Genomic DNA, 21,958 nt, shown 5'->3' with positions numbered 1-21,958 from the left:
TCCCCTTTTGCCCTTTTCCCATTTCTGTAAATCTAATTGTTTATTTCATGATCCTTTTTGTATGTGATTAATTTAGATGAATTTGATTAGTATTTTAGCGTGTTTGGCTACACTTTATCTTATTGCATGTAAGGTATTTGTGAAAATTTCTAAAAGAGAACTTGATATAATATATTTTGTTTGATTGGTGGGGTTGGATGTGTATTATCTCATGATTGATTTTGTATATGATTGATTTTAGGTGAATTTGATTAGTGTGTTAGTGTGTTTGGTTGTACTTTATCTTATTACATCCTATGTATATTCTAGCCGAAATGCATTCTGCTACTTGTGTTTCACTTAACAATATCTGATGTGTATATACATGCTTGTATGTGTTCAATAGGTCTTTGATGGACATAACCAAATAACAAAACATAAACAATAGAATGAGAAAACATAATATTCTTTTAGAATGAGGTTAGTAACACTCATCAATTTGATGCCTATTATTCTGACGAAATTAAATTTCAATCTCCTTATTTGTCAAGATAGGAAAATTAAAAACATTTTGTGATGTACTTTTTGTCGTTTTTTGATGTATTTTTTTGTCAGGATAGGAAAATTAAAAACATTTTGCGATTAAAAGCTATAACTAACAAAATGTATTTTATGTATCTTGTTAGAATATATTTTACGTATTCTGCCGGAATGTATTATATAGATTCTATCATATTATACGTATTTTGTCATAATATATAAAGTGAGATAATTTGCAAATAACATGCTTTTAACCGTTCTTCGATTTTTTTTTTGTATTTGTGATAGGAATGGCTGGAATAACGGGTTGAAGGCATGATAGGAATAACTTGAAGAATAAATAAAAGATTGATCACACTCATAATTTAAGAATGTTGTTATTTTTTAAGAATTTTGTTCATTTTTGTTGATATTCTTTTAGAATATGTATAATTATATTAAAATGTATAAGACTATTAGTCTGTTAGAATATGTAAAATTTGAATTTAAGTTTGAATGTATAACAATATATTAGAATATTGTTATTCTTCAACCGGGGATTCAAGAATTATGTTATTCTTCAATAATATTCAAATAGAATAAAATTCTGAAAGAATATCATCGTAACAAAAAAACATTATGAAGGAATAAAATCGGTTATGTTTACAAATTACATTAGAATTAAAATTGAATTAATATAAAAATTTCAGATTTTTAAAATTAGGAGAATTAATTATCCCTAAAAATCCGAAAATTTTCTTTTTTAGATATAGTTAATTGTCCAAAATACCATTATGCTGAAATTTTTATGATTATATCGTACATGTTATCCCATTGTAATATCATAGACTCTCAAATTATGACCATTGATTATATTTCATCCGATTGTCCAGGTCTATGCATTTTACTACACAATAAATGTAAGAAACAAAATAACATAACCATATATATATATATATATATATATATATATATATATATATATATATATATATATATATTAAAATGTGTTTGTACATATCTTATTATCTTATAAAAGAAATCATATTATTTCTAAACATAGATTAAATATAATAATAATATTTTTTTTAAAACCTTCAAACCATTAAACTAATAATATAAGTAATCACCAATAAAATAATATTAAAATTTAAACTTAACCCTATTTAAATTAAATTGTACAAAAAATAATACAACATGTATAAACATGTAATGCAATAATAAAAGATCGTATTTCATTTTCATCGGGTCTTTTATATTTCATATTATCTCTTGCTTATCTTAACCTGGTCTCCGCCTTTTTCTCCGAAAATGAACCCAAAATTTGAAAACACTGATTCTCCCTCATCCCTTCGTCTTCATCTCTGATAAATTCAAGATATACATTTTCTTCATAATCTTCTCTACTCACTATTCATAGGCTTTCTTGCTCTAGGGTTTTCACGAGGTCTGTTAATATATTGATGAACATACGTAACAAGGAGTAAAAAGGTTATGTGGGTATGTTCCCTTCCTTTCTCCACTCTGATTTACCTCATCCCCTTTCATATGTTTCTGTTCTTTCTCTTAAATCCAACTCCCCTCCACTCTCTCTAAACCTAATTAGCCACAATCACACCAACAACACCAAACTATTACACCAGTCACCACCACCATTATGGTCTCTCCCCAAAGAAAACTCCTAAATAGTCGTTTCCACCACCATGGACCAACACTTATAGAAACAAAAAAATCAACATCACCACTAATTGCCAAAGGTAGGACGTATGTCGGTCGCAGTTATCTGTCTCCCTCTCTCTCACACACACACAGAGAGTTTGTTCTCTCTTCTTTAGCGAAGAAGAATATATTTTATTTCATTTTTGGTCGATTTAGTGTGTTTATATTTATTTCTTTGGAGATTTACAGGGCCGGTCCAGACGGTGGGCAACCCGGGCGACCGCCTAGGGCCTACGTCTCCAGAGGGCCCAAATTTTTTGGGCTATGTAGTGTATATATATAAAAAAAATTATTACCTAATTGATTTTTAAGCCCTAAAGTTTGTTCAAACTCAAATTAGCTCAAAAGATAAACAATTTGGTTTGTTTGTTATTACTAATTGAACATGTCTATAGTGAAGAATAAATGATATTTTTTTAGAATCTTTATTATATTTGTCTTTGAAGGGCCTTTTTTTTCTTTTCGCCCAGGGTCGCATATACGTTTGGACCACCCTGGAGATCCGATCATGTATTAATATTCACTTAGTCTTTGCAGGTCATTCTTATCAGACTAATTATCACACTTTAAAGGAAGCATTTTATGGCTTTGGGGACGTCATTAGAGCTAACAATAACTTATAATAGTGTGTGTAAGTGTGTATCTATTTGTATTTATGTGTATATATATGTGTATGCACTTGCAAATGTGTATATTTGTGTATGTAGGTATACATATATGTCTACTCGTGTGCATCTGTGTGTAGATCAGGTTTGTGTTTCCTTTTTCTTGTCCTCTCTCCAATCTCCATTGTACACAAAAATCCTATTTTGATTGTGTTTTAATCTGATGCATATGGCTTTTTCAAGGTTTACAAATGCATTTTTCTTATTCGACATCATTCTTATCTTCCAAATGTGCTTGATTCTTGGAAATCATTCGTATTTCTCCTATAGTTGTTTGAAGATAAAGGTGGTTGGCACCCCTATAGAGCAAGTCCAATGTCTGGATTGAGGACCAAATCTTGCTTCATATTAATGAAATTTTCCTTAAGACTTAGTTGGTTTGTATAGGTGTCTAAAATCAGTTATTTGAAGTTTTAGACTTCATGGCAGTGGCACCTAGGGGTTTTGTTATGGGATTTCAGTTGACTTTTTTTTGCCAAAAACCAATTTAGTGTAATAGTTTTTTGTTGTTCATGGTTACAAGGAATATGGCAAATTCATAACTGAGATTTTGCCGGTTTCCCAGGTTCATATTTTCCTTTTGATTCCCAAGTTTGGATTTTTATTTTCAAATAATTTTGGCAAGTTGCTAATTCTTTATTCTTTGATCATATAACCTTTTTTTTGTTTTACTCAAGAACTCCAACAACCTAGAAAGATTGTCAACGAGGCTTCTGGTCACAACAATTGTGCTTTTTCAACTATTTCTTTAAACTAAACTAGGGGATTTCCTCCTCATGATTACATCTGAGGATAAGAAGCTTAAAATCTTGAATATGCTATATGATTTTTAATTGGTGAGATTTTGTGTTTTTTTCCATTTACATGTATTTTGCTCAAATTGGTTTTTGGCAAAAAAAAAAGTCTACTAAAATCCATTTGTTTTACACAAGTGTTACGCAAGCAGTTCTGGTGTGAGATTGTCAGTCCCATATAGATCTATACACAAGTACGCTCTCCCTCCAGAAGACCCTATTTATAACTTTCAGGACTTTTGTTTTATACTTAAATACGTACTTGAAGTGTGTCTTACAAAAGCTATATTGATAATTACATGTAGAATAATAAGAAGTTACTTCGTGATAACTATACTAAAAGTAAGTTTCATAATCTATATAAAATATAGTTTTATATGTTTATTTCATAGTAAAGTATTCCATTTGTTTTCTGATGATTGTTTTATATGTGTATTTCATAGTAAAGTATTCCATTTGTTTTCTGATGATTGTTTTATATGTTTAGTTCATAGTAAAGTATTCCATTTGTTTTCTGATGATTGTTTTATCATGTATTCTATTTGTATTATACTATGTTTATGTACTTTGAAACTTGAAACCAAAGAATGTGTTCTCTAAACTATACCTATTATAGTTTAGTTGCTTCTTATTGTAATAAATTCCGAACCGGTAAAATAGTTTGTTTATAATAATCATAAACTAAATAATCAAAATTTTGTTATTCATACGAGAAATATTTTATTTTACTTGTATTTTCCCCCTTAAAACATTATAAAAATAGTGAAAATATAGGGGTATAAACTCACTTGATAGTAGTGAAGAATTGAGTGACACTTCGTTGCTAGAAAAGCTTTATTTCTGAAAATCGGGCCTTGTGAGGGTTCGGATTTGGAAATCGAAAGACTCTATTGTTATTGACTTCTTGCGTCTCAGGATATCTTTTAAGTGTTGAATATGATACCGGGGCTTCGGGGGGTTGTAAATAAGTTTGTGGGGGTAGAAGGTGTGAAAAAGTGTGAAATTTGGGGTGAAAAAGGTGTAGGAATCGGAAATATCGTATCCTTATATAGGGGCGAGAGGTTGAGGATAAGAAGGGAGGGGCAGGCGAGACACGCGGCTCGCAGACGAGGGGGACACGAGGCGCACTCGAAAGGGGCCACCGCGAAGCCACGCGTCGGAGCTAGAGTGGACTGCGCTTCGGGTGCGAGGAGGAGGCGACGCGCGTCTGACACTCTTCGGATTTCAGTTGGACCGCACATCGGACGAATCAGAGAAGGATACAAGATGGGGGGGGGGCACGAGTCAGCCTCGCATGCGAGGTGACGTGGCTGGATGCTGTCCATGCGAATTTTCCTGGTTTTCCACTATTTCTCGGTTTTTGAGCCAAAAACTTCCGAAATTCATAACTTTTGCATATGAGCTCCGTTTTTTATGTTCTTTATATACACGCGTAGGCGAGAATATAACTTACAACTCTCGTTCAGACTTCGTCGACTAATTTTGATTTTATTTTTAACAGACCGGGACAGGAAAATCCGTTAAAAATTCATAACTTCTTCATCTGAAGTCCGTTTTTGTTTGTGTTTTTACTGTTGTACTACTATTGATGAGACCTTCGTTCTCGTTTAGGTTGTATCGGATAAAAATCACTCGATCTTTATTTCGAGTTTTTAGTTGTCTACCGATATTCCGAAACTTAGAAAAATCATAACTTCTTTATACGAAGTCAAATTTTGATGTTCTTTTTACAGACTTTGATGGTTTAGCGTATACTATAACTTTCATTTGCCGGTTTTGTCGCGGATATTCGATTGGTCATAACTCCTTCGTTATAACTCGGATTTGGGAGTTCTTTATAATTTCTACCACTTTATTCATCCCAGGCAAGTTTATTTAACATTTCATTTTTTAGGGTCGATTATGTAAATGTACATAATATTTAAAAATTTCTCCTTATTACTTTAAAAATAACTAGTTACTAGTTAATCTATACTAATACACTGATTTTGAAATAACGGGTTGTTACAACATCCCAGTGTTTCCTGTCCATGATGAGAACCATGGATGTTATAAAATAGTTCCAAATTTAGATATGAAATTCTATAACCCTTTATAATTGAAGAACCTTGTGACAAGTTATGCAGTAAAGACGGGTTACAACTTACTTTTTCTAAATTCCATGTTTGCTTTAGGGGTGTGAAGGATGGTTGGATTAAAGGTTGTATGAGGGTAATATAAGTAGATGGTTATTTTTTTTTGAAGGGTATATATAGAGGTCAACTGCTAGCAGTTGTTTGTAGGGATGCAAACAACCATTGTTGAAAAACATGGCCTAGGCGACCAATTAATCGAATTGGGTATGGGCCTAGGCACCTAATTAGGAATCGTCCAAAAAATTTAGAATCAGTCAAACTCGATCAAAATCAGAAAAAATTGAAAATAATTGGAAAACTCGGAAATTTCGATTTGGTTTTTAGAAAATATCTATAATTGTTATTGATATTCAACCAGTTTGTTATAATTTTTAGTAAGCTTGTTATATTTGATATATATATATATATATATATATATATATATATATATATATATATATATATATATATATATATATATATATATATAATTGTCTAAAATTAATTTCATATAATTTATCAAATTCGAGTGCTCATCACCTAGATCGAATACTCATTAGACGCTAGTCGGCCGTCCTGGGAATACCTAACGAGTTTTGCAACATTACAAACAACCATATCTATCATATTGAATGGGTTGTGGCAGCACTTGAAAATAAGGAAACCTAGAAGTGGTTTCTTAACCTCCTTTCAGATGGCACTGAAATGGGAATTGGTCATGGTTTCTTGAAAATGTGAATAAATATATGAGATTCACACATTCAACATATTACATACAATCTCAATTTTATTTCAAAATTTCAACCTCTCATGATTGTTAAGATTTTGAGTTTTACTTTATACAAGAAGGACCAAAATGCATAAGGACTTATTCATTTTTGGAAAACATTAATTTCTTCTTTATATCATTCAACCCTTGATGGATCCATTTGGACACTCTTTCACTCACTGTGTGTGACCCAAAAACTACACTCACTAAGTCAAAATTCACATGTAGAAGCTAACTACGAATAGCCTAATTGGTAATAGCCTGATAGTTTGCGAGGATAAGGATGACAAGTTTGAACCTTGGTGCTAACAAAAATTTGAGTAGTAATACCAATACCTAACCAATCAAGCTGCCATTAAGAAAAAAAATGTATATGTAGAAAAAAAATTCATATAATCTTTATTTGCAAATAAGTTTCAATATTTTATTCATATAAATAACAAAATAAGTGTAAATTTTTATATATTTACTTAAAAAATGTAGTGGTTTTATTGGATGACTTTTTATAAATAACAAAAGAAGTTACAATATTTGATTCATATTGAATGTCTTTGATAAATAATAAATTTATTTAAAATAAAAAAAAAACAAATAAACAATAACAATCACCATTGAATTTTTGTAAATTTTAGTGGTTTTATAGAAAAATACATGCAAAATAAAAAGCAACAAATATAATGATCGCGATAAAATTATTTGAAAACATTAGTGATAATTTAAAAGAAAAAAAAATATGATGGTTAAATTGGATATTGCCCAAATTATATTGATTTTATGCAATTAGTCCTTAATTAAAATTATAACTAACAAATGCAATAAATGATTTTTTTTAATTTACTCCATGTTAGACATAGTTTGTTATTAAAAGTTTGAAACTCATCAATCAATTATATTTCATTTGTCTAAATAAAATATCAAAAAATTCAATAATAATTATTCACTTGATGATATATATATATATATATATATATATATATATATATATATATATATATATATATATATATATATATATATAACATTTTATTATTAATTTGTATCTAATAAAATATTTTAACTTACTGGGTTAAGAAAAAGTTTACGTATCAAATGCAAAATTTGAACATTGCAACAACTAAAAACCATTTATAATAAACATTTTATTTTATTTAGGTTCTTCTCAACAAAACAAAAACAAGAATTAAACATATTAATAAGTCTAAGATTTAATATATCCTTTTCTTTATAAGCAAGATCTTAATCTTAATTTTTGAAAGCTTTTATACAATTTAACCGTTAGAAGTTGAAAGGTTGGCTTAGTATTCCCGCTATTTATACATTCATCTTCGGGTGTCCCGCTCCCAACAGACCCAAAACACCCCCAAAAGAGTCACAGACACATAGTGATTCTAGTAGCTCCGCCATCCTTCGCCGGAGATCTAAAAACCGATGGAAATCACAAGGGTTGCGTTTTTCGGTCATTCCGCTCTCAACAAATCTAATTAAAATATTCAGAGACCCATGGCGATCTATGTAATTCCACTGCAGGAGACCAAAACACCCCCAACCTTTGCAGTAAACTCTCATTCACCTGTCTAGTCCAAGAAATTATCAAGATCGATGTAAGTTTTCTCTAGGGTTTTCTAGTAGTGATTATGATATTTTAATTTTCTTGTAAAATTAAAATTTATGTTTGATTAAGAAAGAATCATAGGTTAATTGTTGTTTTTTATTTTATTCTCATTGGGGTTTCTAGTATTACCCTGCATTCCTCTTCTATCTTTTCGTTGACGTATTTTTTTGTAAACTTTGATTTTGTCAGTTTAACTAAATTTACCAGACGCATTACAACTTAAAAGAGAAAACTAATTTTATCAACACATGGATTGATTCTTGATTTGTGAAATTAGTATCATTTAACATATCCTGTTTTATGGCTATATGATAGGATAACCGGAGAGAATTTTTTTTTTGTCATAATCAAGAACAATAAGAAGAAATTAATGACGTCTTCAACAGCCAAGCAAAGGTTTGAATTTTTCAACAACTAGTTTTTAATATACAAGATACAAATTTTTTCTTCATGAGACTTCTCCTGAATCTGTTTGAAATATGTTCATTTGTGTGTTGTTTTGGGAGAATTCCTCTAACCTTGTGATCTAGGGTTCTATAACTCATCGAAATAATTTATCTCACTGCTCTGTCTTGTTGTTTTGATTGTGATTCTGCTTTTCTAATTAACAAAAGTTGTTTGAGTTATGGTATCATATAATAGTTCCTTGTGTTCTGTTTTGTTTTATAGGAGGGATTCATTTGTAGCAAATGTAAATCAGAAAAAATCTTGAATTAAATTAATTAATGTCTCAAGTAATAAATAGGTATGGCCTTTAATTTAATTGTAGTATATCCAGTTGGAAGAGTAGTAACTTTTCTTTTAATGGGAATGCTTAAAGTTGTTGGTTTAAAAGGGAAAAGGTTAGCCATTTACTTCAACTTAAATACTTTAAATTTCATTGAAATTAATGATTTCCAATTAAATTTTGCACCAGTGAGCCATCTGTGACAGAAGATAAACTCAAGCTGATGTTGAGGGTTGCAGAGTAGCAGAGTTGATATGGGCTATTGAGGAAGAAGAGTAAGATGCATGAATTTCATGTCACTTTTGTTTCCAAGTTTCAGTATTTCCTGAAAATGTGTTGGAGATAAAAGGCTCCTCAGAAGTATAAGACTTATGGGTGACTCATCAGAAGTATTTTGGGTAAACTTGAAACAATTAGTTAAAGAAGGAAGTTTTCATGAAAGATTTATTCAACAATTATTGAATTGGACTCATAGGGTGCAAGTATTTGAGGATCAAATTGATAACATTGTGGGTGTGGCTTATGCAATGGATTTGTTGGATCTTGTACAAAAAGTAAGATGAATTTTGATTATTTTGAATCAGTTTATGCTGGTTTATTGATTAAAGATTATAGAATATTTTTTGGTTTTGAAAGGTTGGAAGCAAAATCCCTGCATGAGGTCCAGTTGGAGTAGGGAGATTCCTAACAACACAATGGTGTGTAAACATGAATCTTGAAATATCACATGATGATCAGGGGCATATGTGTCATTTCATTTCCACTCTAATGGAAGGGTGTTCGTACATGAATCCAATTTGGCTCCTGGTATTGTATAGTTTTTTTTATTTCTTTATTAAGTTTTTAACATTTACTTTTAAAATTTAATTGTGTTTTATATACAGCTTCAGGGTGGTTGGAGAAAGAGCCAAATATGACTGTTGGACACAGGGATTGTTATGAACTTATGAAGAAAATGTAGAAATCAGGCAAAATGGGTATTTTTCTCCAGGAAAGGAAGACACAACACAAGATGGAAAAGGTATTTTGGCAGTTTATGTCAACTATTTTCTGAGAAAGAAGGAGATGAAAAACAAAAAAAAAAAAAACCTTTTTCCATTGTAAATGATAGGCAGCTATAATTAATGTGTACTTTTGATGGTGCTTTTACTGTGTGCAGGTAGAAGTCTACGGAGGCAACTATGGAGAAGTAAGGATCTTGAAAAGCATATTGCAGTAGCAGAGGGATGGAGAGAAGGGTAATAATATATTCATCTTGCAGTTTCATTGTTTTAATTCTTGGATTCATAACAAAGTGATGAGGAATTGAAGCAGAATAAACAAACAATGGATGATTGATATTGAGGATTGAATGAAACAAAATGGAGAATATATACAATCTCCTGATAGGATGATTGCATGCTCAGGGTTAAATCCATGTCTCAAAGGCCTAGTCAATGAGCCAATATCACTTTAGAGACTAACACAATATTTCTGTCTGTGTATCAATGCAATCGTCCCCTCTAATCTATTTATTAGCAAACCTCTAACAAACTCCTTTTTGAAAATTACCCTTTTACCCCTTTTAAGTATAGTTAACTATCTAGTTCCTATATAAAACATTTGAATACATTTTGATAGGTAGAAGATGTTCATCTTGTGGATGATCCATGGAGTAGAGGGTTTGTACTTAGATGAGTCGATTCTTAAAAATTAAAATGGATATTTCACCAAGATCTTGTATTTACATGGTAACAAAATCCGCATCTTTTTTATCTTCACTTATTAATTAGTCTTGATTATTTTTATCACCTAAAATGGAGACTTTCAGCTGATAAACAATAGTGCAACACAGGAAATGGTGGTGTACTTCTGGAGGTTAGCTTACAACATAATTCATTTTCTTATATATTTATATATTTTAACTGTTATGACTACAGAAATACACATTTATTGATGTCTAGGTTAATCATTTTGGCTTTGAAATCAAACTTCATATAATAATATTTACTTGTTATTATTTTCTTGTGTCTTCCTTTCCCTAAATAAGGAGGATATTTGGGAACCAACTTTTGTTTCTTGTTGTGATGATTTTTATTGCAGTTTAGGTTAGTCAACTTATTTTAAAAATTTTAATATTCATTATATCCTACTAATTGAAAGAATTTCTTATATGCTTCATATAGTTAGTTTATAATGATGTATGATATGATTTTTGAAACTTTAAATGTACGATGCATGTGTTTTCTAGGTCCTGAGCTTTGTTTCTTAAACAACAAACAAATGGCCAAAGGAAGCAACTAAAACTTGTAAATAAATTCACTTTGGTCTATGAGTATGGAAGATGTACTATTTCTTCTACTTGGTTCTTATTTTTTTTTATGATTTCTACTTTGAAATAGAAATTTGAATTATATAATTTGATGGGGTGAGATTAGCATGTGATAGAGGTTATGGAAAAGCTTGCATCTGTCTAAAAAAGTGTGTAGTGGTTGGAAATATGTTGTGTTAAGTTAAATTTTAATGAATAATTAATTAATCACGTGTAGGTAAATAGACTTTCTAATTATGGGTTGAAGTTTTGATTAAAATAGGGTTTCCAACATCTTCTCTTCACACTTAACCCGGGGATTGATGTCTGTGGGAGTTGTTGATTCTTCATAGGATAAAGAGTAGAATAAATGGGTAGATTGAGGTTGTTAACATTTATGATTTGGAATTTGTTTTTTATTATAATACATATTTACATAAAAGCTAATATTAGGCTTTTGATATTTTGATTTTAAAATTTCAGGGGTTCCAACAACAGTTAATAAGTTGATATGCTAGAAGATCTCCCATGGCTTTGGGTGGTATGAAGGTAATTCTTGATATCTATCTGGACACATGAAATAGAAATGGGAGTGACCGCTTGATATTAATAATTTTAGGTTTGAAAAAAATGGATGTTAGAGCTTTGATTCCATGTTTTTATACAAGATTGAAATTATTCTATAAGTTTATACCAAAAAACTTTTGGAAACTTGGGTTTGTGCACAAGGACTTGACTAATGGAGGGCACATGGAACTGAGCTTAAAAATGTTATAAGAACAAATTTCTAAAAATCACCTCTCTAAAAAATGGAACTTAATCTAAAAACAAAGGAAACATTGTATCGATCCAGTGATGTGTTTTTCACAAGGCAAACTCAAATATTTTTTGATGATGCTTGGTTTGGACTTGGAGCAGAGGTATAAATTCTTTAGATTTAATAAGTTATGGTGTTAGTTTCCTGCATAAATATAACTTTTGATTACTGTTTTTTTTTAATGTTTTAAACATTTTTTGTTAACAGGTTGGCTGCATAAATATAACCCAATGGTGTAAACATGAATCTTCAAATATCACATGATGATGAGGGGCATACCTGTCAAATATTTCATTGCCACTCTAATGGAAGGATGATTGTACAGGGTACTGAGAGGTATTATATATATATATATATATTTTATATTTCTTTATTTAACTTTTTAACATTTACTTTTAAAATTTGAATTGTGCTTTTTATACAGCTTCAGGGTGGTTGGAGAAAGAGCCAAATATGATTTCTAGGCACAAGGATTGTTATGATTTTGAAGAAAATGTAGAAATCCGGCAAAATGGGTACAAAAATTGGATTTTTTTTATCAGAACTTATATATGATTTGAACCACATAGAAGAAGCTGTTGTTCTGTGTACCTTTTTTCTCCAGCAAAGGAAAGACACATCAGAACAAAGAAAAGGGGTATTTTACCAGTTTAATTACAACAAGTCTTTTCATTTATTTTCTGAAAAAGAACCTTTTTCCATTGCAAATGTCAGGTCATCAGATTTATGTGTTTTTGATGGCTGTGATGATATGAGCAGAGATGAAGCAAAGGTCCAATCTATCACTCATCTTGCAGTTTCCTTGTTTAATTGTTGGATTCATAACAAAGATAGTGTATGCTGAATGATCCTAAAATCATCTTTTTGATTTCATTTTGATAGGTAGAAGATGTTCAGCTTGTAGTTGATCCATGGTTCTTGAAAATTGAAATGGATTTCACAATCACACATATTGGTTTTCTATTTACATGGTAACAAAATTTGCAACTTTTTTTATGTTCACACTTGTTATTCTTTATTACATTCATCACCTAAAATGGAGATAGATGGGCATTGGGCCTTCAGCTGCTGATAATATGCAAACACTACTGCAACTGAACATCACACAGGAAATGCCTGGTGTACTTAAAACATGCATGATTCGTTTTCTACTATAAATTAGCTTTCATATTTTATAAGACTACAGAAATACATATTTATTTATGTCTAGCTTTGTGAAGAATATATTTATATTTATATATAGGCTAGCGTCTGAAACATTTTTACCTAACAGTTCTGCTTATTGATCATTGTAAGACTTTCTAACTGTAATTTTATAATATGATGATGATGATGATATAGTTTATGTTGTCTTCTTTTACCTTCAATTCTTCAATTCTTATCTTCAGTGATGGGGTAACCTAGCTTAACTGAATCCTGTAGATATAAAAAGTGATAATGTATTTGTAATTGTAGGTCACATTAGCCAACCAGAAGCTGTTGAAAATTGGTGATGTGAGTCTTCTACTATCTTATTGGATTTTGGATTCATGGATGGATGTTTATGTTGCTTTAGACTTTGTATCTGCTTGATTTGTATACAGGTGGCATATAATAAACATGAGTTGCTCAAATTTGTTTTCTACCGTATGTGAATTTTTTATTACAATTTAGGTAAGTTGTATTATTTTTAATATTCATTAAATCCTACTAATGAAAGAACTAATTTTTTATTACAATTTAGGTAAGTTATATATATATATATATATATATATATATATATATATATATATATATAAATAATGTAGGAAATGATTTATGACACTTTACATCTACGATGCATGTGTTTTCTAGGTCCTGAGCTTTGTTTCTTAAGCAACAAATAAACAGCCAAAGGAAGCAACTAAAACTTGTAAAGAAAGTCGCTATGGTCTATGAGTATGGAAGCATTGGACTTTGGAATATATTTTGATTTTATATTTTCATGGGTTCCAATGACAGTTAACTGATTGATTCTCCCATGGCTTGGGTGGTATGAAGGTATTTCTTGTTGTTATGTGTTTTTACCTTAATTTCTCAGTTATTATATATGATCATCATCCAGACATTTTACTTTTAAAATATCAAACTTGATTGATTTTGATTACCGGTTATATCATTATACTTGCACTGTTATCCTATTAAGAAACTGTATATTGAAATCTAACCATTTATACTTTTAAATCTTTAGACATTATGAAACATAACATTTATCAAATGTTATTTCATTGTTCTTATGGTCACTTCAAAAGAAATATTTATTCCTTGGCTGTAGACGATGATGAACAATCACACAATTGTTTCTGAATGTGAAATCTATTTTTGTGTATGTGATCATGGAAGACCATCACCTGATGTTTATTGTTTCTCATCCATTTCCATTGCATTTACTCTGTTTGTTTACTCGATTTTAGTCTTATTACAATATTGTTGGCTAACAACAACATTGCCATCATGGGTTGTTGTTATTAGGCTCATATTTATGTATTTATCCCTTTTGTGGCTATCTGAGTTTAGAGCACCTAGAAATCTGGAAAAAAAGCTAGACATTGTACTATAATTTTGTTGTATTAAGTCATTATTGTACTTTGAAAAACTAAACATACTTGTTTTTGGTTTTCATTTATAGCATTACAACTTCAATTTTTTATTATTATTAAGGAACTACTAGTCTTATTAAGATGTTATGCTTTCAAAATCTAACCAATTGTAGCATCGTACTCTAAGTTGTAACTTTATATTTTAAAAATCTAACCTGGTATATGCATTGAACTTTAATCAATTAAGACACCGTACTGCTACTTATTTCCTTATTGAGAATTTATATTATTCTAATCTAACCACATATAGCATTTATAATTTCCATATCTATCCGATACAAATATTTACTTGTTACTTGTCGTCCTCTTAAGACAATTTCACTTTGAAAATCTAACCTATCCAGACATTTTACTTTTAAAATACCAAACTTGTTTGACTTTGATTGCTTAGAGTATATCAATATATATGTTTTAAGATCAACAACTTCAGAGGGGTAGATATTTTTCTTCTTAAAACTCGTATGCTAAGTTGCTAACCATTTGTCCCTTGGCTGCAGATGATCACATAAAATGAGTTATGAGCAACAACAGAGGAACTATAATTTTACAATTTATGCCTAACACTATAATAGTTGATCAAGGAGCTATCTGGGAACAACTAAAAGGCTCTTTGATTAACACTAGAACAGGTCAAATGCCAAAAGGAAGGCTCCCTCTTCTAATTACTTTTTTTCTTTTTCTTTGTCAAAAAAACTTATTTTATTTGAAAGATCTAGAACCTGACTACATTTTATTGATGCCAAATTTAAAATACTTTGGTGTTGATTTTTACAAAGAAAACCAGGTTTGGATCACCAACATAGTCATAGGAAATAGCCAAAGACAAAACCGCAATAAATAGAAAGTAACTTTATGAATTTAAGGGAAAGCAACAAATAGTTATACATTTTTTTGGTAGCTTTATAAATTGTTTTTGCTTAAAGATTAGACTTTAAAAGTTAAATTGGACATATGATGCAACTTGTAATCTCATTACCACTCGAATGAAAGGATGTTTGCTTGTATTCCCTGTTATTGATCATTGTAAGACTTTATTACCTTAATTACATGATATGATGATACGGTGGAATACTTTTACTTTTGAGTTCAAATGAATAAATGAGGGATTTTTATTGATTTTGCTATGCAGGTGTGCTGGTATTGAAGGGTTGTTGTACATCACAATGAGATGCGAGAATGGATGGTGTGGTGTATAAACAACAACATAAACACATACAGATACAAAGATATTAAAAGGAAAGTGTTACATCTTTTTATATTAGCATATGAAGTCTCAAGCATATTCATCTTGGAGAAATTTATGACAGTGTAAGTTATTCTTTTTTCATAATATTGTTCTCAGAGTTGATTTTACTTTTACAATGATAAAAATGAATGAAAAAAAAAATTGACAAAAAATTCATATAAGATTTTCACGATTTATCATTTTGGCTTTGAAATCAAACTTCATACAAGATTTACTCATTATTTTCTTCTGTCTTCCTTTCCCTTATTAATTAGGAGGATATCTTGGAATCAACTTTTGTTTCTTGATGGTCTTGGCTACACATATCCAAAATGTGATCTTTGTTATTAAAATTTAGGTTAGTTAAATTATATTATAATTTAATATTCATTAAATCTTACTAATCGAAGAATGATGCTTACGGAAATAATTTTTGAAAGTTTAAATCTACCATGCATGTGTTTTTTAGGTCCTGAGCTTAGTTTCTTAAGCTACAAATAAACAGCCAAAGGAAGTAACTAAAACTTGTAAAGAAAAGTCACTTTGGTCTAAGAGTATGGAAGATGTACTATTTCTTCTACTCGGTTCTTTTTCTTTTATGATTTCTACTTTGAAATGGAAATTTGAATTGAGAGTTGATATATATTGATGGAGTGAGATTACCATGTGATAGAGGTTATGGGAAAACTTGCAGATATATATCTTTAGTGGTTGGAATCTTGCATTAAATTAAGTTTTCTAATGATCAATTAATCTTCTTCTGCAGGTAAATAGACAATTAATCTTCTTTAGTACCTACCCATAAACATCTTCTCTTCTCTTTGATTTATGTGGGAGTTGTTGATTCTTCATAGGAGTGGCATTGATAAAGAGTAGAAGCATGTAGAATCAATGGGTAGGTTGTTAACAATTATGATTTGGAGTTTGATTTTATTATAGAAGCATTGTACTTTTAAATATATTTTGATTTTAAATTTTCAGGGCTTCCAACGACAGCTAATCAATTCTTGATATCTCTCACAACTTAAGAAAATAGCAATGGGAATTAAATTGCTTATTCCATTTGTTTATGATATATTATTTAATGATGGCATTGAAGCTTTGAGGGTGTCATATAGGAAGATGAATCCTTCCTATGTAAGATAGTTAGTCATCAACCTTACTTTATTACATAAGATGTTAATTAGTTTATGCATCTTGAATGTTCCTTAATTAGGTTGTCAAGTTTGGACTACAGATTTATGTAAATTAATGCTTCAACTTTTAACACGTTTGTCTAAATTTTACTTCTCTTACAGGGATAGAAGATATGCAGGTATTGTTTAGTCCATTTTGATAATGACCATGTTTCATGAACAAGGTTTGTCACTTCTTTCATGATTGCCATATCCTGTAACATTTGAAATTTATCTGAAAAGTTATAAACTTTTGAACATACTATGCGGTGATGAAAAATGATAAACTTTCTCACCAGCAACTTTTTTTTCTTGAGTTTTGTTTGTGGTGACATCTACCAAAACCCTCTTACACTTTCTTTCTATTTTGGCTTTTAATAGTTTTTTTTTTCTGATTTTAATGAAAAAATTAACTTAGAGTTAGAGCACCTACAATGGGAGGTTTTTTGTAAAGATTTTCACCGGCCTTTGAAAAGGTTATACGATTGGAGTGGAAGTTATTTTTTTTCTCCAATCATAACCACTTATTTTATCCCCCCTTAATCAAGTTCTAATTTAAATCTTTATTATTTTTTGACTAATTAATCTGTTCTATTAAACAATGAAATAAAAATGAATATCTTTTATAGGAAAAATATCAATAGAAAGCATTTGCAACACTAGCTTCATGGTATAATAATGGTTTTTGTTATGAAGTTAGATGTAGATTCTTATAACATTAACAACAACATATAGAGTTTAAATGACAATTGCATAAAACAAGCAACTTGTCATACCAATTAGTTTTCCCAACATACAAACCCTAACCATTAATGTTTAACATGTTACATTCAAATACACTCCACATCACGTAAAGATGTTTGAAAGTCAAACATAATTACATTAACCTCTAAAAGAGAAAGTGTGTACCTTACCTTAATAAATATTAAGCAAATAGAACATGAGGGTGACAATAGAAGCAACAGTAATAAATTTCAATAAAAAAAGTTTTGCAACATCTAACAACTTCTAATCTATTTCCCAATTTGAAGTACAAACACACTCATTGGAGCCTCGTTTTTCTTAATTTTTCCATTATTTTCACCATTTGCCAGTATTCATATGATAAGCATGTCTCCCCAAAGCTCATTAACATTATATATATATATATATATATATATATATATATATATATATATATATATATATATATATATATATATATATATATATATATATAGTAGGTTACAATCTGTAGGAACCACGGGTGAGAATGAAAAACACTATTGATAATTTCAAATTGTAATAAGTAATCAAAGATTTGTAAAAAACTTTATTAATTTACAAAGATAAAAAAATTATAAGTTTATAATGATTAGTAATTAATATATACATTGTTATGAATATCCAATCTACGTTTTGTATACGTAGATATTTAATAAAATCGTGATTTTATACAATGCAATATAAATTTCAATAGAGTGAAAAAAAACACAATTAATCATGGAAATAACATTGTTATATGACAAATTAGAAATGATGGTAATTTAAATTACAAATTAAAATGATGAATAAGTATGATTTACTAAAATTAAATAAAACACGATATGTGGGTGATAATTTAAAATAACATACATAATATCACAGATGCACAAAAACACAAAGACACATGACACAAAATGATAGGAACTTTATGATAAATAGCAACGTACTTTTAAAGTTAATCTAGAATAGCAACCAACTTTGTAAAATTAGGTTATGATAGGAACTTGTTCAATTTCTTTGTCATTTTTGCAGATTTGGCAGTTTTTTTATACTAAATTTTATGATAAATAGCGACCAATTTTATATAAATAGGTTAGGATAAGAACTTGTTCCATTGTTTGTCAGTTTTTGAGATTTGGTCATTTTTTGACATGAAAGTTTACGGTAAATAGCAACCAACTTTGTAGAAATAGGTTGTGATAAGAACTTGTTTCATTTTTGTTCTTTTTACATGAATTTTATACTAATATATCAACCGGTTTTGTAAAATTAATTTATAATAGCAACAAACTTCATAGAATAACAACATGCTTAACCTTTTCAATCTCAATACCATTGCCAATACAATCCAACAAAATATCATTTGAATACGTTATACACTGCACCACATTTCTTCTCTTAACGCATTAAGTTAGTCGCTATGATGTCCTGATTAAGTCTTAACTCATTAAGCCAAAAAGAAATAGTCACTCACATATAGTAGCCTCATCGGAATTCTATAATAAATAGTTATGATGTACATTGTTCTTATTTTAACCACATTTTACACATTGACTTTACACCTACCACTCGAAAGTGCTCTATATGTTATCACCATAACGCAATTAGCTTGTAAAAAATGTACTTGCAAAAATATTAAATTAAGACCTATGTTAAAAGAATTCTTAAAGAAAATCAAGTATATCCATTTGAATCGATCTTTACCCTAAGCCGACAATGTTAATGTATAAGAGAATAATGGAGTTGAAAATTTGGCGATTTTTATTATCTCCAATATACTATAGATGGATTTATGTTAGATTAATTATTTACAACAAAACCACACTTACATCAACAATTATCAATTTCATCAAACAAAAACATATATAAACAACAAAGATCGATAGGATATATTGTAACGACAAACCAAATTTTTCAATTTAAAAACACATTTATCACAGTAATAAAATCTCAAAATGTCACAATGTCAAATCATCAAATCTCATAATCAAAAACTGTATATATCAAACTGCAAGATCCTCTCAATCACAACTCAATCTCTGATGTGTGTACAATTAAGTCGGCGCCTTCCCGTGATCCTGAGAAGTACCTGAAACACGTAACACATAACACAGTCAACACAAAGCTTAGTGAGTTCCCAAAATACCACATACAACTGTTTAGACACTCGAGGCTATAACTCTGTAAGACCCTCCGGTCAATGTGTCTCAGTGGGACCTCCAGTCCCACAACTATGATGGACCCTCCGATCCTAACTCTGTAACTCTTAATAATACATGGCATAAATCACACAATGCAGTATATCAGTACTCAAATAAACACATAAGACCCTCCGGTCACACACAACTCATATTACCACTCTAGGTATGTATAGTGAGAAGACTCACCTCGTAAGCTAGCAAGTAAAAGTCTTGTACTCGGAAATCTCGAACTAGCCTCCGCCTAACAAATAGAATAAGCATCTCTAATTCTACTCATACTAAAATACACCAAAGGTTGTTCTCTCTTTCTCTCCAACTCTTTGAATGGGTAAAAGACCATTTTACCCCTCTATGGTCTCCATTACTCATGTTGACCAAACCCTAGAGTCAACGGAAGTTAACTCGAGTCAACAGTCCAAGTTTGACCTGACTTGTCGAGTGCACTCATGCGACTCGTCGAGTCCACTTGTTCCTCATAAGTCTCGTGAAGGTCTAGCTCGTCGAGTTAACCAACTACAGGGAGCATCTTGGTTCTCCAAGATTGATCTACGATCGAGTTATCACCAGATGCGAGTTAGAGACGACGACGTTCAGAAGACAACTTTAAGGACTCGCTATGGTCACTATGAGTTCGTGGTGATGCCGTTTGGGCTTACCAATGCTCCAACCATGTTCATGAACCTCATGAACTGTGTGTGCAGACCGATGCTTGATCGGTCTGTGATAGTTTTCATCGATGACATCTTGGTTTATTTCAAGACTTAGGAGCAGCATGAGGAGCACCTGAGGGAGGTGTTGGAGACACTAAGGAAGGAGAGACTTTTTGCAAAATTCTCCAAGTGTGAGTTTTTGTTGCGCGAGGTGCAGTTTCTTATGTACCTTGTCAACCAGAAGGGTATTTTGGTCGATCCAGCCAAGATAGAGGTCGTGATGCAGTGGGGGATTCTGAGGTCTCCAACTGATTCCTTGGTCTAGCAGGTTATTACTGGAGATTTATTTTGGGTTTAAGCCATATAAACACCACATTATGACTCAAACCCTAGCCTCCTTACCAGCCCCTCATCCTCATAAACCTAAGCTAGCCTCCCTTTTCTCATTCTTGTGTGTGTTTGGCCTTGTGAAGGTTTTTTTGGAGCATAAAAGATTGAAAGGAAGGAGAAGATAGTGAAGAGGAACTTACGTATCTTGAGCTCATAGATCCGGGATAGCATCAACATTTAGGACTCATTGGACGTATAAATCTTTCAACTTTCTTTTTTGAATGCTTAGATCTAGTGTAGTGATGTTTTGGGATATTTTTAGTTTCAAGAATGGACCTTTATGATTCAAGTTCATTTCTAGGCCAATGGGTGCCACCCTTAGTGATATTCATGTCCCATAAACAGTAAAGTCTCGATCTTTAAAGTCCTTTTATTACCATGCATGGTTTTGGGTCATTTCCATGAAAGTTAGTTGTTATATTCCACGTTTGGGCTCACTTGGTGGGTTGCAAGCCACCAGGTAATCGACTTTATGAGTTAAGACATGTTATTGAAATTAGTTCTATAAATTGAACTTATTGTCTTAAGGGATTAAGAAGTTTTGAAGAATGTGGATTAATAGAGTAGTAAGTTAGGCATACACGCCAGTACGTGCAACATACAAGCCATGAAAGTCATACACATAGCGTACAGAGAAATACTCTTAGTGGAGCGTATTCTCAGATTTTGGTCATTACGACGTTTGGGCCTCGGTTTGGTCCAATCTTTGGGCTTAGCAGTTATTGGGCCGAAATGGGTCATCAGAAGTCATATAATGGACCGAGGACATGTTTGGGCTTAAGGGGAGGCCTATTTGAGTAATTGGGCCCAATTTAGAAAATTAGGCAATTAGTGGGCCCTTTGTGGGCCATTAATGGGCTTGGAAAGATTAGCAGGAATTGGGCATAGGTTATGGTCCAAATTAGATCAAGGTGTAAAATGGTCATTTCACCCTAAGAAGGATTATTGGA

Source organism: Lactuca sativa, chromosome 4, assembly GCF_002870075.4.
Source record: "Lactuca sativa cultivar Salinas chromosome 4, Lsat_Salinas_v11, whole genome shotgun sequence".
NCBI classification, from domain to species: domain Eukaryota; kingdom Viridiplantae; phylum Streptophyta; class Magnoliopsida; order Asterales; family Asteraceae; genus Lactuca; species Lactuca sativa.
Note: the sequence above shows the minus strand (reverse complement) of the source record.